This window comes from Lactuca virosa, chromosome 2, assembly GCF_052849685.1.
Source record: "Lactuca virosa cultivar CGN04683 chromosome 2, Lactuca_virosa_CGN04683_v6, whole genome shotgun sequence".
NCBI classification, from domain to species: domain Eukaryota; kingdom Viridiplantae; phylum Streptophyta; class Magnoliopsida; order Asterales; family Asteraceae; genus Lactuca; species Lactuca virosa.
Window position 1 is genome coordinate 144453165 of NC_136427.1, and position 12554 is coordinate 144465718.

Genomic DNA, 12554 nt, shown 5'->3' on the forward strand with positions numbered 1-12554 from the left:
GTACCTTTGTTAAGTCGTTAGTGGAGCGCATGTGGTTAACCGGCACACTAACATGGGACTGACAATGTGTGGCGAAGGTTAACTTAAGTTTATCATGGATTGGTGGAGTGTGTGTGGTTAACCGGCACATCAATTAGGTGATAAAGTTGAGGGTATCAAGTCAATTTGCATGGTTATTCACACCTTGTTTGTGATCCTCGGCATCCCAGTCACAAACTTGAGAGGGCACAATCGAGATTCAAACATGCCATTGAAAGTTCAATGTATCTCAAAAGATCTAGGAGTTTCAAATCCAATTAGAACTTAATTATATTTCGTTTTCATGGTAGAAATTGGTAAATCGTCATTTACCTACCTTCAACTATTTTAAAGCTTGGATTACGGCATCCCTCTTCCGGTTATAAATAGGTTGTTGGATCCTAGCCTTAATATTACATATTAGGTGTTGTATTAAAGACTTTAAATCAACTAAACTTGAATTTCTCCCATTATAGATGTCTAGTTAAGACAACTATGGTATTCCCAAATCTTTAGGAACAAGCTTTCCTATTGAAGATGATATCCCACATGGCAATCAAGGTGAAAGATTAATCCCTTTGTTGTGCATTAATGGGACTGGAAATCATGCTTCACTTCCTCCACCTCCTCCAATAATTCTCCCTATCCCACAAGTTTCAGGACTTGAAAAGTTCTAAGTCACTCAATCCCTATTGGCAAGCAAAGACTATATGTGCTTATATCTTGGAGGTTAAGTCACATATTGGCAAGCCGGGAGAGTCGGGTGTCGAAGTCTCGAGGTAGCTGGTTGTTGACTTGGTTCTTCAGTCACTCCCTGATGATAGATCACGATATGAACCTTAGTGATCTTACCGATTTGCTTGATGCTGCTAAATCAGCAATGATTTGGAGCATTGGTAAAGCAAATAAGATTGGAAGATCTACTTCCCAACCCTATTTGGACATTGACAATGGTGACATTGGAAGTTCAGAAAAGCTTTCTCTTCACAATATAAAGGGATTGACCATGGTCAAGTCATTTGACCGATGGTAAAGAGAAAGGCTAAGTCTGAGACACCCAAGTGTACCATTTCCAAAAGGTCCATATGTTTCTTTTCCCAAAGGAAGGGACATTTGTTGCGAAGCTGCCGAATTTACCTGAAAAGTTCATAAGGATGGTAAAAGTTAAAAAGGTTTGACTGTGCTTCAGGTTAAAGTCCATTATCTAACTCTATGAAGTCTCTTTTGGATATTCTTAATACACGATGTAATGTAATTACATTTTGATGTTTTGGAAGAATCAAAGGAAGCTTAAAGAAAGAGTGTGATGATTCTGTTCGCGAAGATGGATTCCTATCGCATGGTTCGATGATCAGAATTTTGAGCTGCTGCTTAAGAGTTATGATATGTTGCTTAGGAATAGATAACAACATGTTTTTCATAAGTATTTGCATTGTAAGGATAAGTTTTTTCCGCAAAGTTTAAAAAATAAAAGGAAATTTTGATTTTATTTATTTTAAGTATCCTTACAATGGGATATGTGAAAAAAATTGTTGTTTATATGTTTCCATTGCTAAGCAATATTGGAAAATGGATTTGATTCTTTCATTTGTGGTAGTGTCATAATTTACCAAATAAGGAAAGATTCTCATCACCCAAGTTTCAGTTGGATAGAAACTTGGAATCATGCAACTTGTATTGTGTGATGAATGAGAATTTTTCATCTTTGGGAAATTAAGACTAAGTCCTTGTTCACATGTATATGTGAGTCAAGAAAATGACTAAAGGATCAGGTGTACTAGGCTGTGCGCTGATCAGGCTCACCACAAAGAATGATAAGATTATTCGTCATGATTTACAAAAGTTTAGTAAATATGGTTATTCTTAAAAGTTTAAGTGTAATTCTGAAACATTGGAAAAAGTTTCAATGTATGGCAGAACGGATGAGAAGAATCAAATAAGGCAGAAAGATAAAAGTTACTCCAATCTGAAGAGATGGGAGAGTACTTAAGTATCTTGTTTTATGATTATCTTAGTGACTATGAAACCATATCACAATTGATCCTCTAAGGACACCTTAGTGCATTTGTTTGACTAAGGAGAGGAATCATGAATTGTTGAAATGGTTAAATCAAAAGATAAATCATACTTCGTTCCAAAATCAACTCTTAGAGTCACACTCCAAGATTGTAACTTGAGTGACATAATCTTTAGAAAGCTTATAACACTTGTCAAATATAGAGTAAGATGTTTCGTATTCTTGTACATTTGAAGTTGGTTAGTTGTGATGTTTTGGATAAAAGAAAGACCAACTAAGACCAATTGTATTAAGTGTTTAACATGATAAGAATCTGCACTAACGCTTGAATATTTGTTTTGTCAAGGAATGATTCTTGACAAAAGAGAATCTTATATGTCAAGAGGTCAGTAGGAGTCTTTAAAAATCTTGAGATGGTTTCAAGAACTAATCAAGAGTATTGTTAATCACTAGCCCACGACTTGAGGTTTGTAACCTATCGTGTTGACATTTCTGTGCCTATTCCAGTTAAAGTTGACTATGCTTGTGAGTTCTATGAGTTCTCAGTTGTTTGCATAACAACCTGGAAGCAATGGTAGGCCCTTGTGCTACCGGGTGGCAAGAAAATGAGATTGAATAAGTTCGGTCCATATGAGTTTGGATTTGTCACTAACCTTGTCCTGTGATTATGGCTATGACAAATTCACATGGATAGGAACACATACACCATAAAAATCTAAGTGTCATAAGGTTTCTCTCCGATTCATGAAAATGATGGTGAGGAAACGCTTTCACTAAGTAGATTTTAAGTAGATAGTAATTTTGAGTTTTGCATTCTCAAAGTCATTAGTGGACCGCGTGTGGTTAACCGACACACTAACATGGACTTGTGAGAATGGCAAAAGGTCTAAACATTATGATTACGGCATCCCTCTTCATAATGGTTTAGACACACATGTGAGCTATCTAAGGAAAGGTGTATGATTTTGATAAAGTCTTATCAAAGCAATCTTGTATCAGAAATCTGAACTTTGGAAAGAAAGTCAATAAAGTATTGATTTCTAGAAGTCCAATTGAAGTCTGAGTACATGTCAAAGCTAGTGGGAGCATAAGTGTTTTGCGAGTAAGATAACAATAATTGTGCTAGTGGGAGCATGATTATTATGGTTAGTGTTGCAAGTTAGCAATGTTAATTATAGAAAACAAAAAGTTCAATTCGCTTTGAAAAGTTGTTTTGCTATAATTAAGGGAGAGGATTTATACTTCATTCCAATTCTAAAAGCTTAGATTGAGATTTTAATCAACTTTAGTCAAGGATATATATGAATGTTATGTTGGAATGGTTCAACATAAGGAAATTCTATATATGTTGCATTCTCAAAATTCGATTATGATTCAGCATCCCTCTTCATAGTTCGAATTGTGAGAACTTGGCAAATAAAAAACATTTATAGCATGAATCGTGTCCCATATGCTTCGGGTATAGGATCAATTGCATGTACTATAATATTTATCCTTTCTAAATTTTCCAAATGCCTGGGGGCATTAAGAGGAGAAAGGGTCTAGTATTGGATATGACTAAAATGATTAAGCAATTGTCGAGGATAATCTGAGGTTTACCAAAGATTGGTTGTTCAGGGACAGTTGGAAGTATAGTGTTAAACTTTGGAAAGGACCATATTGACATACTCTAAAAAGAGGCAACTCTTGTTCACAAGTGATAGTCAAAATGGGCATATAGGAAATGTTTCCATAGGTGGAAGTTATTCTTTAAATCTGTGTAAGATTAGAAAAACTTAATGCAAAGAAGGATGTTCAAAGGAATGTACTTTGAATATGAGACTTCGTTTCCATGGAATTGATCTCCATTGGAATACTTTGTAATGTCTGTTGCCAAGTCTTTGTGACTTTTGTGCATAGTCATTACAAGAGAATCAATGCATATAAGTTTAGAATCTAACAGATTACAGTAAATGGCAAGAGTTTGGTATTCTTACATTTACAAAATGGATTAGGATTGTGAAATGAGCATCATTGGAGTCATATTTAATTGATCTATTTCACAAGAGAAAGGACCGTAAGTAAACATAGTATGCATTCTTGGAGCATGGCATGACTATTGTTTTAATTCAAGTATTAAGTTGATAAATCGAAACATTATACAATGAATAATGAGTAATCAATATGGTGCTTAGATAAAAGGGTTTTTATTTACACTCAAAGTGTTGGGGCCATATATGATTCGTATTATTCTTGTGTTTCACTTTGCATGTATTGACTTCCCGAATAACTAGGTTATTCAAACATCCACAGTCGGTCATACGTTGGAAGTAGGTATGAAGCAAGATTGTCATGAATGGGTCTTTAGTCTGCCTAGGTGGCTAGACTTAGCTGCAACATTCATGAGTGCTCATAAGTTCTGAGTATTGGATTCAACCCATGCTCATTTGAATCACTTCATGGATTTTACCACGAGTGATCATGAGACGATAATATCCTATATTCTCCAAACCTAGAGATATGAGTTGTTACTATGAGTTGGTTATACATTGATTGCATGAAAACGCATTGGTAACTCGATGTTATAAAACGTGCCTTTGTGTATGATTCAACAAGTAGTATAACAAGCCATATGAGTCGAATTTTATCCATTCCTTTTACCCTTAAAGGGATAAAAGCGATATATGTGGGCCCCTCGATGATTTAGTGATGACACCCTAAGTGCTTGGCCAAGCCTAGACTGATTTGATTTGTTCAATTAGTCGGTCATCATAAATCGGAAATCGGGAAACAACAAATGGACAGATAGAATGATTATAATCCATGTCTCAGTCCATATGATATCTAGAATGGAGGAATATATGATCCCTTATCTAATGGACACGTCATATAACTAGGTCAGAGTCGACAGCGGCTTTAAGAGCTACGATTGCTAGTCGGGTTTTGGAGTCATACACAATAATAGTTTTAGACTTATCCAAGTGGGAGACTGTTGGATTAGTGTCTAAGTCCATAACTATAATTGGTATGTATTCGACCCGACTTGGCATGGTCCATTTGGGTTGCACTTCACTGGAACAATTTATATGGATAGTCTTTTGAGAATAGAAGGTTTATGATTTATATTGATATATTATAAGCTCTAATATATTAATATGGAATCATATTATTTAATTAGTATTGATCTAGAATTAATCTAGAATTAATTTAATCAAAATATGACTAATTAAATATGGACTCTAGTATTTATATAGTGTGGGCTAATGCTTATTTAGAATGGGCTAGGCTTGCATGGAAAGTCCATGGATAATCCATGGAGCTTTAACCCATGGATCTCATGGAAATGAAAGGTCATGGGTATTAGGGTTTACATGGATGTAACCCTAATCCACCACACTATATAAAGGAGTCCTTGGCACATGAAATGGCACTAGTGTGTGGGCATAATCAAGGTGGCCGATTTCTAGAGTGTGCTCTATTCTCTCAAGTTTTTCCAAGAAGGTTTTGGTGATTTGTGATTCCACTTGAGGCTTCCACACTATTGGGGCTAAGCTCTTAGAATTCAAGACTTCAAGCTCAATCAAAGGTATGTTATCCTAACTAGTATATGATGGGTTTTTGAGCATTCTAACACTTCCTAAGTGTACATGCAACCCTAATAACCTTGAATCTATGTTTTCTCTATATACATGTAAATTTCTTTTTCAAGGTTATTTCCTAACTAGCATGGCATGGGGATTACATAAAACATAAAACTAGTAGAAATACATACCTTGTTGTTGCTTGGATTCCTTTAAGACTTTGTGAGCCTAGCACCCCAAATGTTGTGCCTCAAATGCTTCACACAACACCACAAGACTTGGAATAACTTGAGAGAATACTTCTAGCACTCAAAATTGGTTATGCCTTCTCTAGTAACACTAGGTCACGATTTTGCTAGCCATAGGGTTCCTTTTATAGTGTTGTCACAATTAGGGTTTACACATGAATGCCCTTAATTGTCATGACTCTTGATTTCTCATGACCCATGGGTTTGTAACTCCCATGGACTATCCATGGAGCTCCATATGGTTATAACCAAACCCATAAACCATGGATCATTAATCCACCATAAAAGAATTGATGATTGTCATAATCAACCCTATATATTTAATTAGTCTCACTTTGATCACCAAATTAATACTAGATTAATACTTGATCAATACTAATTAAATAATACTATTATTAATATATTAGAACTTATAATATATTAATAATCATAAGTGCCTTATTCTCTCATCTAGTCTATCCAAGTATTGCAATGCCATGCAACCCAAATGGACCATGTCGGGTCGGGTCAAGTACATACCAAATAAAGTTATGGACTTAGACACTATATCCAACAGTCTCCCACTTGGATAAGTCTAATAACTATATTTGAAAATATAACTTCAAAATCCGACTAGCAATCGTAGCTCGTTCAAAGTCTCTCGGAACTGAGATGATGATGATACGCCATTTAAGATAAGTGATCATATAATCCTCTGTTCTCATGATATCAGCCGGACAAACACATGGAACATGGTCTTACTTATTGTCCAGCATTTGTTTCTCGATCTCTGATTTGTTTCGACATAGAACTAAATTGAACACATCAATTAGGTTCTGACAGGGCCCGGTACATAAGTCAAAACCAAATCATCGAGGGGCCCAGATATCGCTTCTATTTCTAGAAGGAACAGATAAACTTCGACTGATATGCTTGTACTAACTACTTGTTGAATTATTCACAAAGGTACGTTTTATGACATCGAGTTACCAATGCGTTTTCGTGCAATCAATGAATAACCAACTCATAGTCAACAACTCATATCTCTAGGTTTGAAGATTTATATGATATTACCGTCTCACGATCACTCGAGATAAATTCCATGAAGTGATGCAAGTGAGCGTGGGTTGGATCCAATACTCAGCCCTTATGAGTACTCATGAATGTTGTAGCAACCATTGCATTGTCCAAAGCACTTTTAGACAAATCATACAAGCCAAATTCATGACAGTCTTAAATCAATACTTACTTCCAAAGTTTGACTGACTGTGGATGGTTTGAATAATAACATAATTATTCTGGAAGTAAAAACATGCAAAATTGAAACATAGTAAACAATCCACACAAGATAGTAACACCTTACTCATAAATAAATAACAACTTTTATTTATCATCAAATGTCAATTACATTTTACAAGTTTCAGGAATCTAATTATTGAAACTAGTATCATCATTCAACCCAATGCGCCTCGCATGCTGTAAATGCTTAACCCTGCTCAGTCCCTTCGTGAGGGGATCTGCCGAGTTCTCATCTGATGATACCCTCTTAGCCACGAGGAGTCCTTCTTCTATTCGATGTCTGATGAAATGGTATTTTCTGTCAATGTGCCTAGATCTCCCGTGATCTCTCGGTTCCTTAGCCAAAGCAACCGCACTTTCGCTGTCACAGAAAATTTCCATTGGCTCTTTTATAGCTGGTACAACTCCAAGGTCTCCGATGAAGTTCTTTAGCCATATCGCCTCCTTAGCTGCTTCACTTGCTGCTATGTACTCTGATTCACAAGTAGAATCAGCTACTGTCTCCTGCTTGGAACTTTTCCAAGTAATTGCCCCTCCATTAAGGATAAAGACCCAGCCTGACTGAGAGCGGAAATTATCCCTATCAGTCTGGAAGCTAGCATCGCTATATCCTTCCACTCTCAAGTCATCACTGCCTCCGAGGGTAAGGACCCAATCCTTAGTCCTCCGCAGATACTTGAGAATGTTCTTTACCGCTGTCCAGTGTGCCTTGCCAGGGTTCCCTTGATATCTACTGACCATGCTCAAAGCAAAGGCCACATCAGGGCGAGTACAAGTCATAGCATACATGATCGAGCCCACAGCGGAAGCATATGGTATATGACTCATTTCAGCTATCTCAGCCTCTGTACTCGGACTCTGAGTCTTACTCAGCTTGGCATTACTCTGGATGGGTAATTCCCCTTTCTTGGATTCTTGCATGCTGAACCTCTTCAGCACCTTATCCAAGTAAGTACTTTGACTAAGTCCAATTAGTCTCTTACTCCTATCTCTCAATATCCTTATCCCTAGGATATAGGCAGCTTCCCCAAGGTCCTTCATAGCGAAACACTTCCCAAGCCAGGACTTAACCTCCTGCAAGGTTGGGACGTCGTTTCCTATGAGAAGTATGTCATCCACATACAACACCAAGAAGCTAACTATGCTCCCACTAGCCCTGACATACACACAATACTCATCCTCACTCCTAGAAAAGCCAAACTCTCTGACTTTCTCATCAAAGCAAAGATTCCATCTGCGAGATGCTTGTTTCAATCCATAAATGGATTTATCAAGCTTACACACTCTATTAGGGTATCTTGTATCGACAAAACCCTCTGGTTGAGCCATGTAAACATCCTCAGCCAACTTTCCATTAAGGAAAGCGGTTTTGACATCCATTTGCCATATTTCATAATCATGAAATGCAGCTATGGCTAACAATACTCTAATAGACTTAATCTTAGCTACTGGTGAGAAGGTCTCATCATAGTCAACTCCCGGAGTTTGAGTAAAGCCCTTCGCAACCAGTCGCGCTTTGTAAGTATGTACCTTCCCATCCATGTCGGTCTTCTTCTTGAAGATCCATTTGCACCCAACTGTCTTACGACCTGGTACATTGTCAACCAAGTTCCAAACTTGATTGTCATACATGGACTGAATCTCGCTGTCCATAGCCTCCTTCCATTTAGCAGACTCAGGGCCTGCCATGGCTTCCCTGTAATTATTAGGTTCATCCAAATCTATTAGTGTACTATCACTAATAAATGTATCACCTTCAGTGGTGATGTGATAACCATAATAAAAATCAGGTGTGTTCCTCACCCTAGTGGAACGTCTTGGAGGTACAGACTCATCTATCGGATCAACAGGAGTTTCCTCCTCAGGTTGGTCGATAGCATTTGAGGTTCCTTCACCACTTGACTCTTGAAGCTCTTCAAGGTCAATTTGCCTCCCACTGTCCCTTTGGCTTATGAATTCTCTCTCACGAAAGACTCCTCTTCTTGCTACAAAGACCACATTATCACTGGGTCTGTAGAAGAGGTAACCAAAGGATCTTTGTGGGTAGCCGATGAAAATACACCTCTCACTTCGAGGTTCAAGCTTATCATGAGTCTCACGCCTCACGAAAGCTTCACAACCCCAAATCTTGATGTGGTCCAAATTGGGAACTTTCCCAGTCCACATCTCGTGAGGTGTTTTGGCAACCTTTTTAGTAGGGACTAGATTAAGGATATGGGCGGCAGTCTCTAAGGCATACCCCCAGAAAGAGATTGGTAACGAAGCTTGACTCATCATGGAACGAACCATATCCAGCAAGGTTCGATTGCGCCTCTCAGCTACACCATTCAACTGTGGTGTTCTGGGAGGTGTCAATTGTGAGATAATCCCACATTCCTTAAGATAGTCAAGGAACTCAATGCTAAGATACTCTCCTCCCCGATCGGATCGGAGCATCTTGATGTTCCTGCCCAATTGATTCTCCACTTCCTGCTTAAACTCTTTGAACTTTTCAAAGGTTTCTGACTTATGCTTGATTAAGTAAATATATCCATATCTACTGTAATCATCAGTGAAAGTCACATAATAGCGATTAGCATCCCTTGTAGCAACTCTGAAGGGCCCACACACATCCGTGTGTACAAGGTCCAACAAACCTTCACCCCTATCACAAGTACCTGTGAAGGGTGACTTTGTCATTTTTCCAAGTAAACAAGACTCGCAACTATCATCTGACTTGAGGTCAAATGATTCCAAGACTCCAGCCTTTTGGAGTTGGCCTATGCGCTTCTTGTTAACATGTCCAAGACGACAGTGCCACAAGGATGCTTTATCCAAGCTATCTGAAGAATCAATACACAACACATTATTTCCTAGATTGTCTACAACATTCACAACTTCATATACACCATCACAAGGTAATGCTTTAAAGTAAAATACATCATTGTAATAAACATTAATAGCACCATTTTTATTATCAAATGAAAATGAAAAACCTTGTTTGTACAAGCCATGAAAAAAAAATAATATTTCTCGCCATTTCGGGCGAGTAACAACACTTATTCAAATCTAACATTAACCCATTATTAAGCAATAAAGAATAAACTCCTATCTTGGTAACAGGTGATGCTTTCCTGTTGCCCATGACTAAGTTTATCTTCTCGTGCTCCACTTGCTCACTTCTTCTTAGTGCCTACAAATCAGTACAGATGTGAATACCACAACCTGTATCAAGCACCCAAGAATTCGCATTAGATGAGTTATTAGACAATATTGTGTAAATACCTGCATGGGTGGGTTTAACCTTCCCATCCTTTACATCTTGCAGATATTTAGGGCAGCTTCGCTTGAAGTGTCCCTTATCCTGGCAATAGAAGCATTGTGCTTCCTTTGGGTTTGAAGAATGAGTAATGGGACCTTTCTTTGTTCCACTTGAAGAGGAACCATCAAGAGTCTTACCCTTGGTACCCTTCGAAGGGCTTTTCCTCTTCTTACCTTTTCCCTGCCCAATAGCCAGAACAGGGGCTGTTGAAGGAGTAGAAGTAGCAACCGCTTTACCCTTAAGGCCATTTTCAGCTGTCCTTAAGAGTCCTTGAAGTTTGCTAAGTGTGACTTCCTCCTTGTTCATATGATAAGTCATACGAAACTGATCATAACTTGGAGGTAAGGAATGGAGAATGATGTCAATCGCCATTTCCTCAGGAAAGTCAACATTTAGCTTCAGCAACCGGTCAACGAACCTTTGCATCTTCTGCAAGTGACCGGTGATGGGTTCACCATCCTTCATCCTTGGGGTTATCATGGAGGAGATGATTTCATACCTCTCCTGACGCGCACTCTGATGGTACCTTTCCATCAGATCCAGGTGCATCTCATAGGGGTAGAAATCTTCATAGGATTTTTGAAGTTCAGGAGTCATGGTGGCCATCATGATGCATGCTACTTTAGTAGCATCCTTTTCATGTGCAACAAACTCCGCAAACTCTTCAGGAGTAGCAGTGGCTTCACTCACAACCTTAAGCTCCCTATCGAGGACATATTCTTTGTCCTCATAGCGGGTAATCATTCTGATGTTTCTGATCCACTCATTGAAATTGGATCCATCAAAGATGACCTTACCACACAAGTTCATAAGGGAAAAGGAGTCTGTTGGGTTTGAGCCAGAAGCATTGTTGGAAGACATCTGAAAGGAAAGAAAGACAAGTTTCATTAGATTAGGAATCCTTAATAATTCACCCAATTGAAATATTAAGGCTAGGATCCAACAAACTATTTATAATTGGAAGAGGGATGCCGTAATCCATACTATAAAATATTTGAAGATAGGTAAATGACGATTTACCAATTTCCACCATAAGAACGAAATATTTTATTATTAGGTTTTATTGGTTTTGAAACTCCTAGATCTTTTGAGATACATTGAACTCTTCAATGGCATGTTTGAATCTCGATTGTGCCCTCTCAAGTTTGTGACTGGGATGCCGAGGATCACAAACAAGGTGTGAATAACCATACAAATTGACTTGGTACCCTCAACAATATTACCTAATCGATGTGCCGGTTAACCACACACGCTCCACCGATCTATAATAAAGTCAAGCTACCCTTTGCGACTCTTACTAGTCCATGTTAGTGTGTCGGTTAACCACACACGCTCCACTAACGACTTGGTAAGGTACAAAGTGTAATTTTATGGGCTAGCACCAATTTCACATTTTCCTAAAGTAACTAAGATTGGGAATTTATAATGTATAGTTACTTTATAATTCATTATACTTTTAACAAGTATTTAAAGTCGTATCCTACCCGTTCGGCTAACGACCCTCCACCGATCAAGGAAGCGGTGGGTGAGAGTGGACACCCATTAAGTCACCATTTTATAGGCAACAACCTTATACCCCCCTTATAGACCGGCTTCGTGAATGAGGCCTACTAACGGTAAGAATGACATATTCTTATACATATCTATATAATAAAATTATAATAATAGTATAAGTGTTGATTTTTAAACTTTTTAAAAATCTAAGGTTTAATTTGGAATTAAAGTATTAAAGTGTAAGACTTTTCAAATTCCAAAACTTAAGGGCAAGATTTGATACTATTCCAAGTCTCTTCAATTTGTAACTTATGAGTTTTAATGGTTCATAAAAATGAAGACTCTTCATTTTATGAAACCTCTTTAGTTCTTTAATCATAATTAAAAGAAGTGACTTTTGGTTATCCATAACTTGAGGACAAGTTATGGACACCATCATAGCCATTAAGATCATGAATTAAACACACATGGAGGTTACACATAATTCCTATGATCTTCTAAACTCATATGAACACAAATTCATGTCAAGCAATTTCAAGAAAATCATATAAACATATACAATACTTGAAAATTGACAAAAGTCATGTAAAATGGGTTAACATAATCATTATCATTTTTGAAAAACAGATTTTACAAGT